Below are 23,126 nucleotides of genomic sequence, written 5' to 3' on the forward strand. Positions count from 1 at the left end.
TTCTCGAATTTTGCATGCAAATGGATGGAAATAGAAAACACCATCCTGAGCGAGGTAACACAGACCCAAAAAGATGAACATGGGATGTACTCACTCATAATTGGTTTCTAGCCACAAATAAAGGTCACGGAGTGTATACCTGGTGAACCTAAAGAAGCTAAACAAGAAGGTGAACCCAAGAAAAAACATATAGTTATTATCCTGCTGACTTTTAAACTTAATGCTTCCTTTCAAAATTCGTTCAACTTTGAACTTTTTTTTAATGTAGGTGGCATTTAAGGAGTATATTTATTTCTTCTTTACACAGCATGTATTCAAAAAGAACAGACTTTAGGAGGTATTCTTTTAATATAACCCTCTGTACAATAAAAAGTCGTGGGAATAAAGTGTACAATCACAAGGAGAAGCCACAGACAAGTAGGCAGCATGGATCAAAACCTTGTGACTTGAGTTTCCTTGGAAACAGGGAGATGTTCTGGCTTATGCTCTCACACTCCTCTCAAGGTAGTGCTTTTACTTCAGATCATTCATTACAACTGGCTACTATAATTGTTTATGTGCTTCTATGGTAAAACATGGTTTTGATGCATGCAGCCTACTGGATCTGAAAAAGCCTGGGATAAAACCGGACTCGCTGAACATAGTGGACAGTGAGGACTACTGAGAACTCAAGAACAATGCCAATGGGTTTTTAATCCTACTGCACCTATTGGTTTTGTGGGAGCCTAGGCAGTTTGGATGCTCACCTTACTAGACCTGGACGGAGGTGGGTGGTCCTTGGACTTCCCACAGGGCAGGGAACCCTGATTGCTCTTTGGGCTGACGAGGGAGGGGGACTTGACCGGGGGAGGGGGAGGGAAATAGGAGGCTGTGGCGGGGAGGAGGCAGAAATCTTTAATAAATAATTAATAAATTAATAAAAAATAAAGATAAGCCAAGCAAAATTTGTATCTTTGAAACTATGAAAATTCTGATATATTTAAGATATTTTATATCTAATAAATTCATTAGAAACATTAAGCTAAAAAGGTGTTTATTGTGAAATTCATATTTCATATTATATAGATTGTATTTATATAACAATGAATCAGTTATAGAACCTTCATCCAGCAACTGATGGAAACAGCTGCAGAGATCCACAGCTAAGCACTAGAATGAGTCCAATCAAATGGAGAGAGGAGCAATAATATGAGCAAATGGGTCAAGATTATGATGGGGATACCCACAGAAACAGCTGATGTGAGCTAGTGGGAGCTTACTGACTGTGGACTGATATCTGGGGAACCTGCATAGAGCCAAACTAGGCACCCTCCAAAGGATGTACCTGACTTTGTTGACTCCCCATGGGAAGCTTTATCTTCTCTGGGGAGTGGATGGGCGGTAGGGTAGGGTAAGGAAGGAGAGCAGTGGGAGGAGGGGAGGGAATGGGAACTGGGATTGGTATGTAAAATAAAAAAAAATTCTTTAAAAAATAAAAGACAATAAGTAAATTTTGTCTTTACTTAGATTATAACATTTATATGTTTTCTTTATATCTATAATTTATAAATATACAGATGACTGTTTTATTTTTTATCTCACTTGGAACCTTGGCATCTACCTTTCCCATGCTTGGCATCCTTAGGCAGTACAAATTATTTTAAATGCTGACCAACAATCAAAAAAATAATTATTATTAATAGATACAAATGATAGTTTGAATAAATCTAAATTACCTACTGAGGTTGTGGTTTGTTAAAAGAACAATAACACCTTGACTTTTGTTTTGATAATGAAATGGAGCCTTATTTATTTTCATTTTTCAACATAGACAATGACTTTACAACTTACATACCAGCTTAGACATCAATCTAACTGACACATAAATCTTAACATAAAAATATCTGTTCCACGTGTTATAAGTTAGATTTATGAGACATTTCCTTTGACCTGTTTATGTCCATTCTTGCTTAATCTCTCCTCATGATGTTATTCAGTACCTAAATTCAACTATAACCAATATTGCCAATTCTACTTTAAAAATAACTATTAATCCCAACTCAACTCATATTATTTTAACCTTATATCCCCTAAATTTATAGCTAGATTATTCAAAAACTTTTCAATTAGTTTTCCTGCTTTTAATATTTTTCTTTCCAAATTATCCTTTATACATACTTCTTTTACATGAATAATCACAAACACATAATTGATAACATATTGCCTAACAGATAATTGTATTTCACATTTTATTAAAGTTAGATATGCTTTTATCTGCTACTAGACTCTCAGGTCCCTAAAGTTACCATGATCATGTAATATACGTGACTTTGTTTCTGCTTCCTTGAACCTAGTAGGTTCTCAATAAGTTTTGTGTTTAAGGGAGGCTGCTAGTTTGTTCCTGGCTGCTTAACTCCGAAATAACCACCCAGAAACTGCATTGATTAAATCAGTGATTGACTCATTAGCTCTAACTTCTTATTGGCTAACTCTTATATCTTACTTTAATCCATTTCTATTAATCTGTATATCGCCACGTGACAGTGGCTTACCAGCAAAGTTTTGGCATGTCTGACTCTTGCCTGCTGTGGCACCATGGCATATCTCTTAACTCTTCCTTCCTTAACCAATAAAATCAACACATAGACAGAAGAACCTCCCACACCAGTTTTGTATGAACAAACAATCAAATTCCTCAAGCCTGCTCGACCAAAATTATCTCAGGACCTGCACCTTGAGACCTATAGGACAGACAAAAGCCTGTTTCAAGTTTGAAGTATAGTCTCAAAGCTACCAAAGATGAGACAGCAAAATCTAGGTATACACCCCTCCAGCCAGAGGGAGGGCTTGGCTGTCTCTCATTGGCTGGAGGTATGCCCACATCACACGATGTCACTTAAGCTATATAAGCTGATGCTCTCAGTAGTAAACTGAATTTCTGCTTTGACTTGACTCCCTATTGTGTCTGATTGTCCTGGGTAATGTGGCTGTGGAACAGGAACAGGCAGATAGCGCACTCACCTTTTCCTGGAGAATAAGGATAAGGAGGTCTGGCAAAACCAATATCAGTTTGTCTTTTATTGTGTCACTTTCTTCCTATTTCACTGTGATGAAGATTCTTCCACCTGTACTTCTATCGTGTATCTACAGTTTTATCACTCTTTAGGTATGATTTTAACTAGTATTTGTTAGTAGAAAATATTCCTGAATATACAGCCTATGAGCTCCCACCTCTCTACAGCATCTTCTTTCACAAGAATTTGTTGTTTTTAAAAACAACTTTTCTTCTCTCTCTCTCTCTTTGGTTTTTCAAGACAGGGTTTCTCTGTTACTTTAGAGCCTGTCCTGGAACTAGCTCTTGTAGACCAGGCTGGTCTCAAACTCACAGGGATTCACCTGCCTCTGCCTCCTGAGTGCTGGGATTAAAGGTGTGTGCCACCACTTCCCTGCTACAACTTGTACCTTCTAATTTAAATATGTCTAGTCTTGTTGTCGCTATTGTTTTTCTTTACTTTTTTTTTTGATAAAGGGTCTCACCATTTGTATCTGGGCTGGCCTCAAATTCATAGACCCACCTACCTCTGCCTCCCAAGTTAAAAGTGTATATACCATGATGCTAAGTAAAGATTTTTTTGAACAGTTCTCCGTAATGTTCTGTATTTTTACTAGTCAACAATACATAGTATATAAGCTATAAATAATACTTTAAAAATATTTGCGCAGAGTTACAGTTAGGCTGGTTAAGTGATTAAAAGTAATTTTATTATAGCAGTATGTATTTATTTTTCTCTGAAATAATAACATGCATGATAAATAACTTGTATTTTTTGTTTGAAGTTATAAAGTTGAGATTTTTTTTGCTCACATAAAATACCAATAACTCATTTGAGGACCATGATCCCTCCTTAAAAGATTACATACATACTTATTTCCTACATGTGTTAAATTTATAGGATATCCCAGAATTATTCAGAGCAAAAGTGAGTAAGTGCTTTTGAACATTTTCTCTGACAATTTCCTCAACCTTGTTGGGGAGAGCCCTGGAGCAAGGCCACACATCCAAAAGAAAGAGTGATATTTTATTTTAAAACCAAATTTTACTTTCACACTAGTATAGGTATATATGACACAATAACCTAAATCTTTTCCTCTTAAGAAACTGATTCAAATGAACCCGTTGAGAAGAATGACTTATTCAGTACATCACAAAACAGAGATTTTGGTGTTTGTGTCTAAACTGGTTAGAGTTTTTGCAGAAGGCACAAGAGAAGAGGAATTGTAGAAAGAGAGTTACAATGCACCTATGCAAAGTTCGCCTTGGAAACTTTCTCCATACGTTAATACAGAAAACAGTTTTCTGGTTTAAGGTGCAAAGATTACACTTCATGGCTATTTCCATAATGTGCCTGGCAAAACATTTCATCGTGTAGGCTAAAGCAGAGTGTACAATGTCTTTCTCTGTTGATGGGATATAAACGGAGCCCTGGAACTCTGAAGTGTGTGTAACAGGCATAGTTCCACCATGCTTTCCAAATTTTCTTTCTAAGCTCTCTTGAACAGACATGAACAAGTGTTAGTTAGAATCTCTTTTATATTTGAAAGTTAATCAGACATAGCTGGCGTGATTCAGATTCTTCAGATACTCAGAATAAGGCACTGTCATTCCTCCAGCATTTAAATGGAGATCTGGAATAACCATGGCGTGATGTTCCTTTCCAGGAAAATTTCATCAGCTTCTGGAGTCGTTGGTCCATTGGCACCTTAAACAGTGACCTTGACTATGTCTGTGGGTGCACTGGATTGGACAAGAGGAATCAGCGTATCACAGTCAGTCTCCAAGATACTTCTTTTGTAAGACTTTGCCTTGGTGGAACCCAGAACTGATCAATGTTATAATTGGAAATTACCTGGTCGCTTTGGGTCAATTCCATCTGGATTCGATATTACTCCATCCAATTCATCAAAAATCTTCTTTTCTAGCTCCATTGTGAACCTCCTTGTGATCTTTCCCAACTCATTGCCCCCATAGTTCTTGGGATTTATTGTTAACACTGGCATTTATACTGCCAAATGACATATTTAGTGATTCCATGCATGCATCAGAGAAGTGGAATTATAATGAATAACACATTGGTGTTATAATGAATACCTCCCTAGTATGGATGGTAGTGCTGACTGTTCTGGGCCTGATAGTCTTTGATGGACTCCCAGGATCTGTGATGATACCAGATGAAGAAGGCTCATCCCATTATTGCAGTGCTTGATCTACAGGCTGCCACACAATACTCCTCATTCTGTTCCTCGATGTTATCAGGTCCTTATATCCTCCACCAGTTTATACTGATTGATACTGATGTCATGGTGGAAGAAACTTAGAGGAGATTAAGGAAATCCTTGTATTTCACGGTCCAGAGTTCTGGCTTTTTCAGAAGAGCAACAGCATTATGCCTAGGTTGTAGTAGTTTGTGGTTAGAAGAAATAGAAACAGATAGGTGGCAAGACAGTTGTGCTTAGACACCTGAGAGAAAGAGAGCTAACTAAAAATGTTAATGAAAGGAAATATATCCATGCAAGTAACATCATTCAGATGTAGGAGGTTTTAAAAATCAACTGTTAAAGAAAAATGAGGCCATGAATTTGAAAGAGCAAGATGAGGTACATGGGAAGATTTGGGGGTAGGAAAAGGAAGGGGAAAATGATGTAATTCTGTTATAATCTAAAACGGTAAAATAAATATTTAAAAATAAATATATTTTAAGGTCTTTTGTGATTTTTACTAAAATATTTTAAATTGTTGGTGATGTTTATGTACATATTGAATGAAATAAAGTGGTACTATTTAGATTATGAACAGGTGACTCTATGGACACTCCAAACACTAATGTTAACTAATTCTGCGCATCTCACTCTTCTTTATATAGATTGTGTTCTGTCAATAGACTGTAGTCCATGAGGTTAAGACATATATTTTATTTTTGCGCCATAGTTGCTCAAAATAACATTTAGTTCATAAAAATATGGTATTCTATATCTATAATCCTACAGCCTGGGAAACTGAGGCAAGAAACCAGAGAACTGCTCTACAGTTTGAGGACAGCCTGGGATCCTTAGTGAGTTTTAGAGCAGCCTAAGCTATGGAGTAAAACCTCAAGCAAATATAAGAACAACAAATGCAGAAAAAGAAAATGCTCAAAATGTGTTCATACAGAAATATGTGTGTGATAAAAACAAGTATGCATTTCTGGCCTCATGGCTAATGGTTTACAGATGTCAAAAGTCTACTATACATAGTACACAGCCCTTGAGTTTTCTTCTTATTATTTATTTATTTGTTTTTTGCTAAGAAAATGTCACTCCTACATAAATTTAGAAGTTGTTAGCTTGTGGGTTTTTGTTTTATCAGGGTGGATTTTTTTTTTTGGTCACAATTGAGAGATTTTTGGAAATTTCTGGGTAAGCAGGTTAGAGATTGGGTTTGATGAACAGAAATGCTAAAGAAACCACCAATAAAAATATGCAGATCATCCAAGAGGCAGAAATAGTATCAACCTAGATGACGAGGAGGCAAGGCTTCTCAACAAGATGTCTGGAAGCATTTTGAACATTTGAACAGAGCAGGGAGGTGATAAATACTTAATACTCTGGCAGTGTGACCCAAGACAGACACATAAGATTTGTGATGGGCCTGACAGGAATGCAGTACCGATCACTTGTATGAACAGGAAGGAGAAAGGAAGTCGTTTTGTAAGAAAATCTCTGGGGTAAGAAGGTGTGTAGCATGAGAGTGGGTGGTAGAGGAGAATGACTGGTGAAGTAGTACAATGTTTTTTCAGAGAGCACTTGCCCATTAGTATAGAATTTTAGGGTGATTTTAAAAGACAGAGTGCCAGCTGCGTAGGGTATCATTTCTTGCTTCTCTGCTATAAGGTAGAGAGTTTATAGCATGGGTTTGAATTTCAATATGCTTCTTATTACATCTTATTCATCTGAAAGTTTTAGCAGCATTTTTTTTCAGTTTTTTTATTTTCATATAATTTTCTTACATAAGTTTGTTCTTTGTTTGATCAAGTCTTGAACCACCTTTCAAATTTCAGTTATTTCTCCCTTTGTAAAACTCCCCGATTTTCAAAATGGAAGCTTAGAAGAAAATATAAAGTATTACTTATACTCACATTTTCTTTTCACAGTATTTGTGCCTTTCACATATATATTATTTCAAAACAAAGCTGTAGCAGATGAGGGAACAGGAAGTCTCAAGCCCTAGGGCAAGTCAGAAATGACAGCCTGACTTACCTGTGGGGTGGTAGGTCAGAAGAGGGCGCTGGAAGCGCAGGCTTTTGGAGCATTTCTGACAAGTTGGGGCTAGCCCTTTAAGGAGGAAGGCAGTCCGAATGATGAAACCACATATTACTGTTTTCAAATAATTATTGGGTATTCTCTCTGGAAAAATTGCTTCAGACAATAAAAACAATCTTGTTCAAAGCTCATTAGCTTTTATGTGTCTACCTTCAACTCAAAAATCTTAGCACACTTAGTGTTTAAAGACACCAGGTTATAATTCTTTTTTTCCATCTAGTTAATAACATGAGACAGACTAGCAAACTTAATCATTTGGCTATATAAATTCAGAATATCTTGATTAATTAGGACTTACAAATTACACTTAACTCTTTCATTTGAAACAAAGAGAAGCTGAAGGTCCAGAGTCACACAGTTGTTGTTGATAGAGTGCATGAACTGAAATTCCAAGATTCCCAAAGTTTTGTGCTGTACCTTCTAATATACCAATGACTGGGTCCAGGAGCAATTTATACCTATGATGAGTGTTAATGTATGAGTTAAATGGTCTCATGGTATTTCATATATATATATATATATATGACATTTTACTTAGGAATTGCTTTAATTAACTCAATAAAATAAAAGAAATTAAAAGAAAGGATAGATAGATAAAAATCTGCAATATATTCTCAATGAGTAAAGCTGAGATATGACTACATTAGGGTGCATCTTGCTATCTTTCTTTTGTACATATTAAAATATTTCCATAGTGAAGAATATCTTCTGAGTAACACATTGAATTATGGTTGTATAATAAGAAATGTTACCATTATGTGGAGATTGTAAAATTTATATATTTTAAAGATCAATCACAATGACTATGATCAAGACTTTCTCTAATGACATAATAACAATGAAAGCTTTATAAATAGATACTTGTTGAAAACAGCATATTAATTTTCAAAATTGTATATATCATCATGTGCTAACATGGTTTTAATTTTTAAGGCAAATAGGATTGAATTTATATCATATTGCGTCTGTTCATTTATCCAAGTTGTTCTAGCAAAACCAGCAGAGATTAAGTGACATCTCAATACAATTAGAGGTATATTTCCAAAACAATTTGATCATTTCTGCACAAATATTTTTCTTACCAAGGAGAACCAGTCAATTTGTAAATCAATCTATTGGGCCAGCATTATGGCTCTGTGAATTAAAGCTCCATGCTAGCTGTAGTACTAGAATTAGATCCCTGGAAACCACAAAACGGTGAATTCAGATACCAAATCTGTTATCTAGTACCCATAAGGCAAGATGTAGATCATCAGAAACTAGGAAACTCTATCTCACAAAGCGACAAGAACAAAGGAACCAAAGTTGTCCTCTGGTCTTCACATACATTCTGTACGCTTACATTTATACAACGTAAAAACATTATACATGCACACGCACAACACTTGGAAAGAATAATAAATAAATAAAATAGCAAATGAGAAATTGAAATATAAGGAACCTAAAAATTGATTTATTGGTACTTAAATAATATCTAGTTATACAAACACAAAATTCTAATGGCCAGATCTAGAGAATAGAGGTTGAGAGTCTGATTACAGAAAAATCCATTGATTTTCCTGAAAGAGCATACTTCTTACACATTTACATTCAAGGGTCATTGAGTAATAGACATGACAGCTAACAATGTATGTAGTAAAATGCTAACTTAATATACAGAAGATGCATCCTCCTCAAAAGTATAAAGGACAAATTATTTAATAAGCAAAAATAGAATCCCACAGATCTTAAAACTTATAACTGGGAGAGGGTCATGCTTCTCAAATCGTTTTTTGAAACTGCTTTTCTGCTTGAGAAAGTCAGTTGGGCAAATGACAGCAGCAAGCTTATAAATTACTGCATATTCCATACCTTTAACCTAAGATAAATAAGTAGTGGGGCCCAAATGACATTACATTTTAAAGTTGCCTTTGCTTTACCTTGATTTTTTGTTTTCTTTTGTTTGTTAATTTTCACTTTTTTCCATACACTGAGACAAGGGGGATGTTCTATCAGGAACTCACCAAGGCCAGCTGGCCTGGGTCTGAAAAAGCCTGGGTTAAAACTGGTCTCGCTGAACATAGTGGACAATGAGGACTACTGAGACCTCAAGAACAATAGCAATGGGTTTTTGATCCTACTGTACCTATTGGTTTCGTGGGAGCCTAGGCAGTTTCGTGGATGCTCACCTTACTAGACCTGGATGGAGGTGGGTGGCCCTTGGACTTCCCACAGGGCAGGGAACCCTGATTGATCTTTGAGCTGACGAGGGAGGGGGACTTGATTGGGGGAGGGGGAGGGGGAGGGAAAGGGGCGGCGGCGGTGGGGAAGAGACAGAAATCTTTAATAAATAAATAAATAAAAATTAAAAAAAAAATAAAACTGTAAACCTAGGGGGAAAAATTCCATTAAACACTTGAACTCCAAAAAAAAAAAAAAAAAAAAAAATTCACTTTTTTTCAAAGATCACATTTCTGTTTGTTGAGACAAAGGGCCTTTTGGCAAAAAGCACTAACTTGTAGAACCAGAGCACTGACACACAACAGTTCCTCCTTCTCTCCTTAGGAGAAGCTTCTGGACAAACAATTGACCTTTCAAAAACATTTTAAGAAGGAAAAAAACAGCTACAATAAAGTAAAAGTCACAAGGAGCAGGAAGATTTTAGAAAATCTAGCTTGTGTAAGCAAGTTCAAATGCACAAACCAGGTGCAGGAAAAGGGAGCTAGATCTCAAATCTGGGTTAACATCAAATTAACTATTTGCAGCCTAAGGTTGATATGGAGGAATTGGGCCCAAATATGAAGCTACATAAAAGCCAAAATGATATTGATAAACTCGAGGAGTAAATTTTATTTTGGATAAAATTCTCAACTTCTTTAATGAACCACTACAGTTTTTTTTGTTTGTTTGTTTTTCTTTTTTCTTTTTTTTTTTTTTTTGAGAGAGGTTTCTTTATAGCTTTGGAATCTGTCCTCGAATTTGCTCTATAGACCCGGCTGGCCCCTAACTCACAGAGATCCATCTGCATCTGCCTCCCAAGTGCTAAGGCATGTACCATGACTGCTCAGTGAACCACTACAATTTTGATTTTAAGAGAAAGGATAGAGACTTTAAAATACTTTGGAAGGTGCACTGGTGCCATCCTTTGTCGGTTCACAGTTGGCCAGGCATGCAGTCATGTTGGTGCGATTTTATGAATGTTGCTTCTCATATTACTAGAAGACCTAATCTCACAGCAAATCCCTGATCCTCTGACTCTTACAAAGTGAATGGGGAAAAGTCATAAGGCCCCAGCAATACTACTCAAAGAACTACAGGCAAGCAAGGAAAGCTGAGAGTAAGAGAGATGATCTCCAGGGAGGAGTGCACCCATTGGATGTCCACTGCAAAATAGTTAATCCTGAAAATATACATAAGTAAGATCATACCACTTTAAAAGGTTATACTTAGAAATATCTATCTATCTATCTATCTATCTATCTATCTATCTATCTATCTATCTATCTATATGCATTGAGAAAATGGTAAACAAAGAGATTTTAAATTTTAGAAAAGGAGAGGTGTATGGGAGGGTTTGGATGGACCAAAGGGAATGGAGAAATGTAATTGTATTATAATTTCAAAAATAAAATAATGCATACAATATTTTATTTAAAAAAATCCAAAGTAGTACCAAAAACTAGTTATTGCAAATTCATTTTAATTAATAAAGCCAATTGTGGTACAACAATAAATTAATATTAACTTTAGAGTTTCCTACTATTATTGTCATTATCTTGATACTAAATGAGAGTTATGCTTCATTTGGAAGCATTAAGCTCAGTGCCTCTTTTTACTTCCTATATCCAGAGTTTTTTTTTTTTTTTAATGATTGTCCTGTTTACTAAATCTAGAAAAACTCTCTCAGAAAGAATTGCTTTGGCTCTCTCTCGGGCATTAGCTAGAGTGTTGTTTTGGTCATACTCTACAGTCCTTTCAGTTTACCAAGGTTAGAGTTAAACCTCATGTTTCTGTCTTATTAGTCAGCACTAATGCTAGCTCTTTCATGGACCCCTGAGATTTATGCCACTGTTAGGCCTATTATCAGTGTCTAGGTTTTCCTTCTGTTTAGAAAGACTGAAAGCTTGTATTTGTGGACATTAATATCATTTTCTGCATAAACTCTATTGTTTCCTTATCTCACATTTTAATTCTCATCTTTAAGCTTTTTATAGTTTTATATCAACACATTTTATAACTAGGTCACATATCTAAGTTTGCCAGGAAATTAAGGAAGAAAAAGGTGATAATCTCAAGGAATAAATATTTAAAATGCCATATTAATGTGGGGTTCACTTTCTTGTTATCAAATAAATCTCCTTTTTGTTGTAGCCTTGCTGTGTGACATCAATCAGAAGCTAGTCCCCTTAGAACAGAAAAAAAATTGGTTTTCAGTCTATAAAGGAAATTCATAATTGGACCCATTTCTCAAACTTGATTATAAGATTATTTAGGATAAATGTGGGCCAAAATCTTGTTTAATAATTAATGTATTACATTTAGCATAATTAATTGATAACTCTTACAAAAACAAGTTCTTTATGCCAATAAATAATATTTCAAACACATGGTAATAAAATTATTTCCTTTTCTAAGAAGTAAATTATTTTAAATAAAACTTAATTTTAGTATACCAAAGAGCTATATACAGAATATTAAGCAAGGGTAAGTAGTTATTGAAAAAGTATACAGGAAGTAAAAATATTTGAAAAATCATAGAGTCAGATAACCTCAAGGTTGTCTTCGGTTCTTAGACATTGTGATTTCATCAGGTTACTAAACAAAAGACAAAATTATGAAATCATTTCGTCTCCAGCCCTCTATTCTGTTTCCATCACTCTGTGCCATATGCTTAATCTGCTGAGTGCACATTTGTTCTCAAGGCATGAGCTCTTGTCTCTCAGATGAAAGACTATCTTACCACATGGTTACGCTGCTCTTCTCAGAAATTACTGCCACACATCTATAAACATATATGCCTTTCAAAAGGTGCCAAAACAACATGAGAGACAAGACAAGCATACTCATTTCATTCTGAATGTTCATCAAAATGTCATCTATAAATGATGGCAAAAGCAAGCATCAAGTAGCAGTGTAGACTTTGTTCCTGCTTCTTTTATAAAGCTAAGATACAGAATTTCTACTTCACAGGGCATGCAGATCAAAAATGTCAAAGAACTTTAACATTTCAACTCAGAATAAAACAGACATAAGCCCAAATTCCAAACAAAATATGAGGTGCAGCTATCATAGAAAGGTAATTTCAATGGTTTTTTAAAAGAAGTATAATAAGATTAGACATTTGAAAGGCCCATTAGAGTTCAATGAATGGAACCCTGTAATATTTTAACATGCCTGGGAACCTATGCATTTCAACCCCTACCAATATACATTTCTGGTATCACTTTGGTTGGATATTAATAAAGGTCTCCTCTACATGAATACCATCTACTTGAACCAACACAATGCAGTAATGGAGATAAAGCAGACATTATTATCTCCATCTTAGATAAGAGGAAGCTGAGTTGAGAACTAGCAGGGAAGACACTTCTAAATTATGTTGTACATTAGTAGCAGAGAAGGTAATGCAATTGAATCATGTCTTTTTTTCTTGTAAGAGTTTTAGTACTGTAGGAATTGGGGTTTCGCTGTCATTATCACTTAAGTAGCAGTGGGTTAGAATACTAAAGGATGGAGCAAAGGGAATGATAAGGTTCTGGCCTCAACTGTCAATATTCATTTGTCCCTTTAATGACATATTGAAAATACGTCCTCACAACCTATCTTGAGAGATGAGCACCTATAAAAGAAGCTGTTCTGCTGCCTTATTATAAAGTTGTAGAAGGAGGTCATCTGGGATTTATACAGTCACAGAAAAATGTGTCTGTCATTGTTGAGAAAAATGAGTGGATAGAGTACTGAATATAATTTTTCTTTGGTTTCCATGTGAATAAACCTTAAAAATTTTCACTTTCAATCTCATCAAATATGACATAAATTTCCTACATATTGATAAATCCAGGAGAGCTAAGAATGCCCTATTTTCATTTATCCATTTCTGATAATAACAGATTGCACAATATCATTACAAGACAAAAGATTTAGAAGGCAGGACCATAAGTGCAGATTTAGGAATCATTAGTGTCTTGGTAGAAGCTGAAGTCATATAATATGCTTCCTTGATGTGACTAGGTAGTATAAGAAGAGAAATGGTCCCAGAATGTGATCTGGAGAAGAAGAATGTTTGGTAGTTGTCAAAAGTAAAGATGTCCATTAGAGAACAAAATGAAATACATATGTACTCTGGCAAATAATCAAGATGGCCATATAGTCAAGAAAATTAAGGAACAAAGTTTCCAAGGATAACAGGCAACAATGACAAACAGTTTAAAGAAATCAAGAATGATAAGTACTTAAATACCACATTACATATCAATTTAAAAGTCTTGGGAGACCCTCAGCAGAGGACTCAACAGAGTGTAGAGTACTTCTTCTTCTTCTTCTTCTTCTTCTTCTTCTTCTTCTTCTTCTTCTTCTTCTTCTTCTTCTTCTTCTTCTTCTTCTTCTTCTTTAGAAAAGTATGAAAACCAGTTTTAAAAAAGAGTGGGAGATAAAGATATAGGTGCAATACATGAAGGTCATGTGTAGAAGTCTGGGCATGGAAAAAGTGAAAAACACATAATGGTAACTTCCATTGAAAACATTTTTTACCATACTTCATGATATAAATTCTTCCTAAAATAAAAAGAGACTAATAGTTAAATGTCACAATGTAGTCAGCGTACCTCACAACAGTCTGGTTAAACAAACCACCTACATGCATGCTGTTTTGCATTATTTGTAGTCAAGAAGGAAGAAAAGAAATGAGCCCTTTGACACTTTAAGGTAACTGTGCATGCTAATACTCCTCTCCTCACTTCTTCTCAGTTTCCACTAAGAGTGAATAGTGCCACCCACTGTTGCCTAACTCAGGGAAAAATATTTTCACACATCTCATGGTACTCATTTTAAAAATCTTTTTCAATATTGTAGCTATTTCTGTTATTTCTTAAATTCCCTCTATTTCCCTACATTTTTAAGTTTTAGGGAAAATAGGTGGTCCAGGGAAAGAAATGGGTAAGTAATAATGTGGCTGATGTCCATAGACACAACAATTTCCAGCCAGGACCTAATATTTTAAATTACTTCGTTAATCGACTCCTTTACAGACTATACACATACATTGTGTGTACCTTATTTATTATTTTCTATAATATTTCCATAGCAGCATCTCCGTGCAGTGTTTAGTGAAGGGGATCTTAAAATAGTAACCCATTTGTGTGAGGAAGCAGGGAAAGTCTGACTAATGCTGTTGGCAAGTTATCAAGTTCCCCTCCCAATGTCACACCTTCTCCTTTCCCTTCCTTGCATTTTCCTGACTTCTCTTTCAGTCTTAATCCCTGAGTTGAATCCTAGTCTTTCAATGTCTGCCAGTTCCCATTCCTCTCCTAAGTGTGATTGAAATATGAAGACATGGAATCCCTCAACCTGGAGTGGCCTAGGCAGTTGATCAGGTCACATTTCATGAACAGCACTGGGTAGCATGTGAGAATGTAAAGCATTCATGGGGAACTGGACTTCAGTTTAGCTTAAGTTTTGTAAGTCGAGCCTCCAGGGGTTTTATGGCTTTTTCTTCAGTAAAACTGTATATATGGAGATGGATGTGATGGCTTACACATATAATTTCAGTTAAGACAGGAGGATTGCAGCAAGGTCAAGTTCAGCATGGGATACACAGTAAGTAATAAGCCAGCCTGGGCTACAGAATGAGACTCTATCTCAAAACAACCAAGGAAACAAATAAAATTAATACAAAATGTATGTAATACATTTTATAAAGTCCTTCTTGTCAAAATTCATTCGATATTCAAGGGCTCAGTATTTTTATGTTGTTTAATACTTTTAACCAACTATGAACAATTTGTCCTAAAATTCAGTATTTGCAATAATTCTTCACAACTCCTCAATGACTATCAGGTTCTTAAATATGCTCTATCCAGACCATAACTCATTAAGAGCTCAATATTTTAAACAAATCTCATAACTACACATATAGGACATAGTAGAGGGCTCTGAATTAGAGTAAGAAGTGTTCATTTAGCCCCTACCCTGAAGCTACTCTGAAGCCCCTATCCTGAAGCTACTCTGAAGCCCCTATCCTGAAGCTACTCTGAAGCCCCTACCCTGAAGACACTCCATTATCTTGGATACACTCTTATCAACCTCTCATATGTGATTGAAATTTAAAACATGCAATTTTGAAACCCTTCCTCCCATTCCTTCTGCATAACCCACCCACACACCCCCATCCACTCATAAGAGAGAGTAAGGCACATTGCTTTGGGGAAGATCCACGGCCCTCTCTACTATAGGCTGAGCAAGGTTTCTGTCCAAAGAGAACAGGTTCCAAAAAAAAAAAANAAAAAAACAGGTTCTAAAAATTACAAGCGGTGAGGATAAATCCTGCAGTCTACCCCAGCCATACAACTGTCAACTGTCACCCACATTCAGAGGGACTAGTTTGTTCCTATCTTGTTCCTTCCCAGTGCGGATGGTATTGGTGAGCTCCAACAGGTAGACTGTTTCAGTGGATGTCCCATCATGGTCTTGACCTCTATGCTTATATTCTCATTTCTCCCATTCTTCAATTGGACTTTGGGAGCTCAGTCCAGTGCTCCAATGTGGGGCTCTGCCTCTGTTTCCATCAGTAGCTGGATGAAGGTTCTATGGTGATATTTAAGATATCAGTCTGACTACAGGACAATGCCAGTTTGGGCACCCTCTCCTCTATTGCTTAGGATCTTAGCTGGGGTCATCCTTGTGGATTCCTTGGAATTTCTCTAGAGCCAGGTTTCTTACTAACCCCATAATGGCTCCCTCAATCAAGATACCCCTTTCCTTGCTCTCATCTCTGTCCTTCCTCCATCTGGACTATCCCATTCTCCTCCACCTCCTCTTCTCCCCTCATCTTCCCCTTCCACTCTTCCTCCCCCCCACCCCAATGTTCCCAATATTGTCAGGTGATCTTATCTATTTCGACTTTCCAGATGTATCTATATAAGTTTTTCGTAGGATCACCTTATTACTTAGCTTTTCTAGGATCATGAACTAACTATAAGCTCAGTAATCTTTGTTTACAGCTGGTATCCACTTATGAGTGAGTACATACCATATTCATCTTTTTGGGTCTGGGTTACCTTACTCAGGATGTTGTTTTCTAGTACCATCCATTTGCATGCATAATTCAAGATGTCATTGTTTTTTCCCTGCTGAATAGTACTTTATGTTCATAGTAGCATTATTTGTCATCGCCAGAACCTGAAAACAGCCTAGATTCCCCTCAACTGAAGAATGGATAAGGAAAATGTGGTACGTTTACACAATGGAGTATTACACAGTAGAAAAATATGATGACATCTTGCAATTTCAGGGTAAATGGATATATCTAGAAAACATCATATTGAGTGATGTGACCCAGACCAAGAAGAACAAATATCATACGTACTCACTTATAAGCGCATTTTAGACATAAAACAAAGAAAAACCAACCTATAATTCACAATTCCAGGGAATGTAGACAACAATGAGGACCCTAAGAGAGACATACATGGATCTAATAAACATGGGAAGTAGAAAAAGACATCTCTTGAGTAAATTGGGAGCATAGGACCATGGGAGAGGTAGAAGAGAACAGAAGAGGGAGGGGAGTGAAGAAAAATATATACTCAATAAAAATGCTTAAAGAAATAAAAAATGATTTGCCTTTTTCTAGAGTGTTCTAGGTTTTTATTTAATCTGTGATTTTATTGTACTTCTTTGTTAAGTATTGAAATGAATATATATGTGGGCTTAGTCTACACATTTCCAATCTCCTTGAATGCAGTTTCTGAAGAAGAGTTTAGTGAAAAGTGACAACTTTTTTCCTGTCAAGAGTTATGCTTTAAAAATGGACATGCCAATTTGTAGATGTTCCATTGACTGAGGAAGGTTTTTATTGGGCATAACAAACTAATGAACAAACAAGAAATTACATATATGAGAAGGACTTGAAGGACTCTGCGCAAAGTTGGAAAGGGAAATTGGAGGGGTGCAAATGATGTAAATACAGTATCCAAGCAGAGAAGTTTATGAGTAAAATAATACTTTATTCCGTCTACAGAAAATTGTAACCCACCAACTGGCACACTCATTGAATATAAATATTGCAGTCAAAATTTTGTTCCAGTCATTTGCAGAAGACTGTGGTATATCTTTCTATGAGCCAGGAAATAATAACTAAATGAAAACAAATCATGAAGACTTTATTGAAATAGTAGTATCCAAAAAGGATACTGAGCATCACTTTTCTCGGTTTTTCTTTTTCTCTCATATAATACATCTTCACTACAGTTTTCCCTCCTTCCACTCTTCCCAGTCCTCCCCATACCTCCTCTCTCCCCCAGATCTACTTTTCCTCTTGATTTCCTTAAAAAAAAACAACAACAACAAAACAAAACAAAACAAAAAAAAAACCAGCAGGCTTCCCAGGGATATCAACCATAACATGGCATAACAAGTTACAATGACTAGGCACAAACCCTCATATCAAGGCTAGAGGAGGCAAGTCAGTAAAAGGAAAAAGGTCCCAAGAACAGGCAAAAGAGTCAGAGAAACCCTCACTTCCACTGCAAGGAGTCCCATAAGAACATCCAGGTATACAAACATAACATCAGTGCTGAGGACATAATGCAGACCCATACAGGATCTATGATTATCACTTCAGGCTCTGTGAGCCCCTATGAGCTCTGCCTAGGTGATTCTGTGGTTCCTGTTCTCCTGGTGTCCTCAATCCCTCTGACTTCTGCAATTCTCTTGCCCCCTTTTCTGTGGAATTCCCCTGGTTCCACTTAGTGTTTGGCTGTGGTATAATCTAGATCCGGCTTTGCCTTAACAGTGGTGGCTAAAGTCAGAGGAATGGTCTCTTCAGATTTTATTACAAAGGTTTCATTGTCTCATCAGACACTGATTACTTTTCAAGCCACCTATCTACACTATTTGAGATATGTGATATTCCCACTATCTAAAATCCTACTTACCAACCCATGCATAAAGAACAGTATCTTTAAAAACAGCTCTGTACATATAGTAGAGGAAAAGGAAGACTCAAGATATATGGGCACCCACTTTTTCCTTTTGGACTCAGAGATTTCATTAATTGTAGTGGTTAAAAGCCCCAACTTTGGTACCAGATTGTCTGGAGTAAAAAATGATTTCGAATTCTTCAAGCTGTGACTCTGCTAAGTCTTAATTCAATGCCTTTATGCCTCCATTTCTTTATCTGTAAAATGTAATGATAGATCCTAACTCATAAGTTTGTTAATAGTTTTATCATTTTCAGGCACAGAACTTTTCATCAAGAAAGCTTGTTTCATCTGAGTTGGGATTTTATTTGGTTGGTGGTTTGCATTGAATTTGTAGTAATCCTTCCACACTTGTGTATGTGCTGTGTTCACTGGGGTGTGCACAGTTCATCATATACACAAGGGTTCATAGAGAGGGGAGGGAGGAAGATAGGGAAGAGAGGAGAAAGAGGCAGACAGAGAGACAAACACACAGAGTATATTTTCACGCTAGAAATCTTTAGATGATTGCTACCAATTTTCTATATATAGAAACATAGACACTAACACCTTCACAAACTTTCAGTAGGTAAGTAATTTTAGGCCATGCTTGATTAAAACTTAAATTGATTGCTGCTAGTTACAAATTCAAAATTGAAAACAGTTTCCTGGACGAAAATTTCATTAACTTGGTTTTTTTTTTTTTTTTTGGTTTCTTTCAGTGTATGTCAGTATATTCACAGACTCCCACACAGTACCTACTATTTTCCTCTGAAGGTCCCCAGATACAGAAAGCTCTATCTCAGCCAGAGAATAAAAGCTTGGGCTTTCATTTTCTACTTGTGGAACAGTCAAGCACCACCCCCACCCCACAGCCCAAGACAGAAAACAGTTGCTTCTCCTTTCTTCTTTCTTTTCTGTTTTTGCCTTGTTTCATGTGGATCACCGTGTGTGTGTGTGTGTGTGTGTGTGTGTGTGTGTGTGAGAGAGAGAGAGAGAGAGAGAGAGAGAGAGAGAGAGAGAGAGAGAGAGAGAGTTTAGATTTGTAACTCCTAAGAGTCTTTCAGATAATGGCTCATACATAGAAGGCTGCATACACAGAAGGCAGATAAGACAAGCCTGTTAGACACGTGGTAAAACAGCTCGCAGCTGCTGCAAGCAAGATCTGCAATCTGGTTTGAATGCGGTTGCGCTGGGAAACTGAAGTGTGGGCGTTTTGGAAACAGCCGCCTAAGTGATTTTGAGATGAGACATAGAGAGAGCAACTGCTAAAGAGGTGTTCTAGCTCTAGCCTCCTCCTGCAATGACAAATGACAACTCTTGGTGTATGTCAAGTGGGCATTCTGACTAAAAATTCGCCTTTAAGTTCTCGCCCACCAGACTCGAGTGCTTGACCTACTGCTTTTCCCTTGACTGAACGGTGAGTTTCTGCGAACTCAAGAGTGAAAAGCAGAATTTGCTGGCTGCAGCCTGCCACAATTCACCAAGCTCCATAAAAATAGAGTATCTTTGCAGAGAAGCATTTAAAGGTAGTCACTAAAGTTCTTTCAAAGTACAAGCAAACTTCTGGAGTAGTCAAAAAAAAAAAAAAAAAAAAAGAGAGGGAAAAAAAGAGAAAAACACTAGCATTGTAGTTAAGAACTTATTCTTGAGTTCCGATTTAGCTAAACATTAGGACTAATGTGGTACATTAGTCTGTGAGAGGCAGACTGCATAAGATCTTAATTACAGTCCTATCACTAGTAGTTATGCCTCCATATTAAGTAGTGTGCTTGAAAATTCATGTAACTTTCTTTTTATATCAATTTTTTCTTTCATAAAATTAATATAGTAACATACAGCTATCTTATGGGGCCACATGGGAATTCAATGAGTTATGATATATACTTGGTCCAAAGCAGGACAGTAAGATTTTAAATATTAAATAGTCCCATCGCTATTACCTCTTTCATGAGCATTATTGCTAACATCTGGATGATAGTACTAGCTGGACAAGCCAAATAACTTTTATTCTCTATTTTGGATTTATCTATGAATTGATGATTATGTGGTATAAACGTTGCAAAAAAATTCCAGAATATATTGATTTCCAGGGAACATGGCTGCTTCTAAAGTTCCATAAGAACTAAAGGGTGAAAATAAATGCTTACTGGTGATTACAACGTTGTGGAAACTATCAAGTGGGTGATCCTTTCATGGGATGATGTTTAAAACCAAACCACACAACAGTTTTTTCTCAAACATGTCTGAGTAAATGAGTCCAGTTTGTCTGTATTGATGGAACTTCTTTACTAATTATTTTAAATTTACTAAGTTCACAAAATAGTGATGCTCTCAGACGATCAGTTGAATTCTCCTGTTGCAGAGCAAAAGGATCTTAAGTAGTTCGAAGATACTGAAAAATTTCACCCATCCTCCCCATGATTAATCACAAAGCCATACATGGAATTTTGTGGCCAAAACTCTGGAGCTATAAGTAATATTACTTCTTTATTTTATTTCTGGGATTATTATGTAATTATATAATTTCTTACTTCCTCATACTCCCTCCTAGACTCTAACTCTCTGATATACCTCCCCTTGCTCATTTTCAAATTCATGGTCTCTTTATTAACTGTTGTTTCCTGCATATAAATATGAGTATATACATATACATCCCCAAATATAATATGTTCAGTTCATGTAATGTTACTTGTGTATGTGTTTCAAGGCTTCATCTCTTTGCACCTTGTCAGAAGAGGAGGTCAATAGCTTTACCCTATGATGCTATAGAAAGTTCTGGGTCAAAAAAGAGTTTGCTGGCTTGTTTTATATTAATTTGATGCATGCTAGTTATCTCAAAGGAGGGAACCTCTGTTGAGAGAATGCCTCGGTAAGATCAGACTGTAAGGCATTTTCTTAATTAGTTTTTGAAGGGGAGGGCCCAGCCCATTGTGGGTGGTGCTATTCTTGGGTGGTACTGGTTTCTATAAGAAAGCAGCAGACTGAACAACCCATTAAGCAGCACTCCTCTATGGCCTCTGCATCAGCTCCTGCCTCCAGGTTCCTGCCCCATTTGACTTCCTTTTAGGATGAAGTGTGATGAGGAAGAATAAGCCAAATAAGCTCTTTCCTTCCCTAGTTGCCTTGGTCATGGTGTATCTTCACAGAAATAGAACAATGACTATGATAAAGAGTATTATCTGTTACTGTGTCATGACCAAAATATGTTCTTCTAGAGATCACTGCAATTATTCTCACTCATAGAAGTTACTTCACTTCCTGAAACTGAAAAGCTTGTGTAAAGCAAAGGACACGGTCAACAAGATAAAACGACAGCCTACAGAATGGGAAAAGATCTTCACTAACCCCACATCAGACAGAGGTCTGATCTCCAAAAAATACAAAGAACTCAAGAAATTGGTGACCAAAAGAACACATAATCCAATAAAAAAAAGTGGAATACCGATCTAAACAGAGAACTCTCAACAGAGAAATCTAAAATGGCTGAAACACACTTAAGGAAATGTTCAACATCCTCAGTCATCAGAGAAATGCAAATAAAAACAACTCTGAGATTCCATCTTACACCTGGAAAAATGGCCAAGATCAAAAACACTGATGACAACTTATGCTGGAGAGGTTGTGGGGGAAAGGGAACACTTCTGCATTTCTGGTGGGAATGCAAGCTGGGTACAGGCCCTCTGGATGTCAGTATGGCAATTTCTCAGAAATTTAGGAAACATTCCTCAAGACCCAGTAATATCACTTTTGGGTATATATCCAAAGGATGCTCAATCATGCCACAAGGACATGTGCTCAACTATGTTCATAACAGCATTGTTTGTCATAGCCAGAACGGGGAAACAACCTAAATCCCCCTTGACACAAGAATAAATAAGGAAAATATGGTAGATTTACACAATGGAGTACTACACAGCAGAAAAAATAACATCTTGAATTTTGCAAGAAAATGAATGGAGCTAGAAAACATTATTTTGAGTGAGGTAACCCAGACACAGAAAGACAATTATCACATGCACTCGCTCATAGGTGGTTTTTAAACATGAAGCAAAGAAAACCAACCTATAAACCACAATCCCAGGGAACTTAGACAACAATGAGGACCCTAAAAGAGACTTACATAGATCTAATCTACATGGGAAGTAGAAAAAGACAAGATCTCCTGAGTAAATTGGGAGCATGGAGACCTTGGGGGAGGGTTGAAGTGAGAGAGAAGAAGCAGAGAGGGGAGAAGATAAAAATGTAGAGCTTAATAACTATCAATTAAAAAAGAAGTTATTTCACACAAAATATAAAAATTTATATATATTTATATAGCCAAAATAAGACTTGTGTGTAACATTTCTGATGATAGAAACATTCTCCACACAAACAAAAGATACTTCATTTGCTACTAACGAGTATTTAAGCCCTCAGAGGAAATTAAATACCATGAATTTCCAATGGAAACAGCCTATAAATTTATAGAGAGAATTATGGATGAAGTAAATATCCTTCCTCACTCCCACATACACATATCAATGACTGTGCAAGAGTTCTTCTCACTTAAAAACAACTGGAAAAGCCTGTACCGATGTCAAAGAGAATGTGATCTCTGATAATGCCTTGCCTTTTCTGTGGATTGAATGTTAT

General features: G+C 36.4%; 1 pseudogene; it reads right to left on the bottom strand.

Moving 5' to 3' along the window:
- Positions 1–2,861: 2,861 nt before the first annotated feature.
- On the bottom strand, positions 2,862–4,965 carry LOC126492499 (glutamate dehydrogenase 2, mitochondrial-like; annotated as a pseudogene).
- Positions 4,966–23,126: the final 18,161 nt, after the last annotated feature.

This window comes from Alexandromys fortis, unplaced genomic scaffold (assembly GCF_014885135.2).
Source record: "Alexandromys fortis isolate MF-2015 unplaced genomic scaffold, M_Fortis_MF-2015_v1.1 scaffold_251, whole genome shotgun sequence".
Lineage (NCBI taxonomy): Eukaryota > Metazoa > Chordata > Mammalia > Rodentia > Cricetidae > Alexandromys > Alexandromys fortis.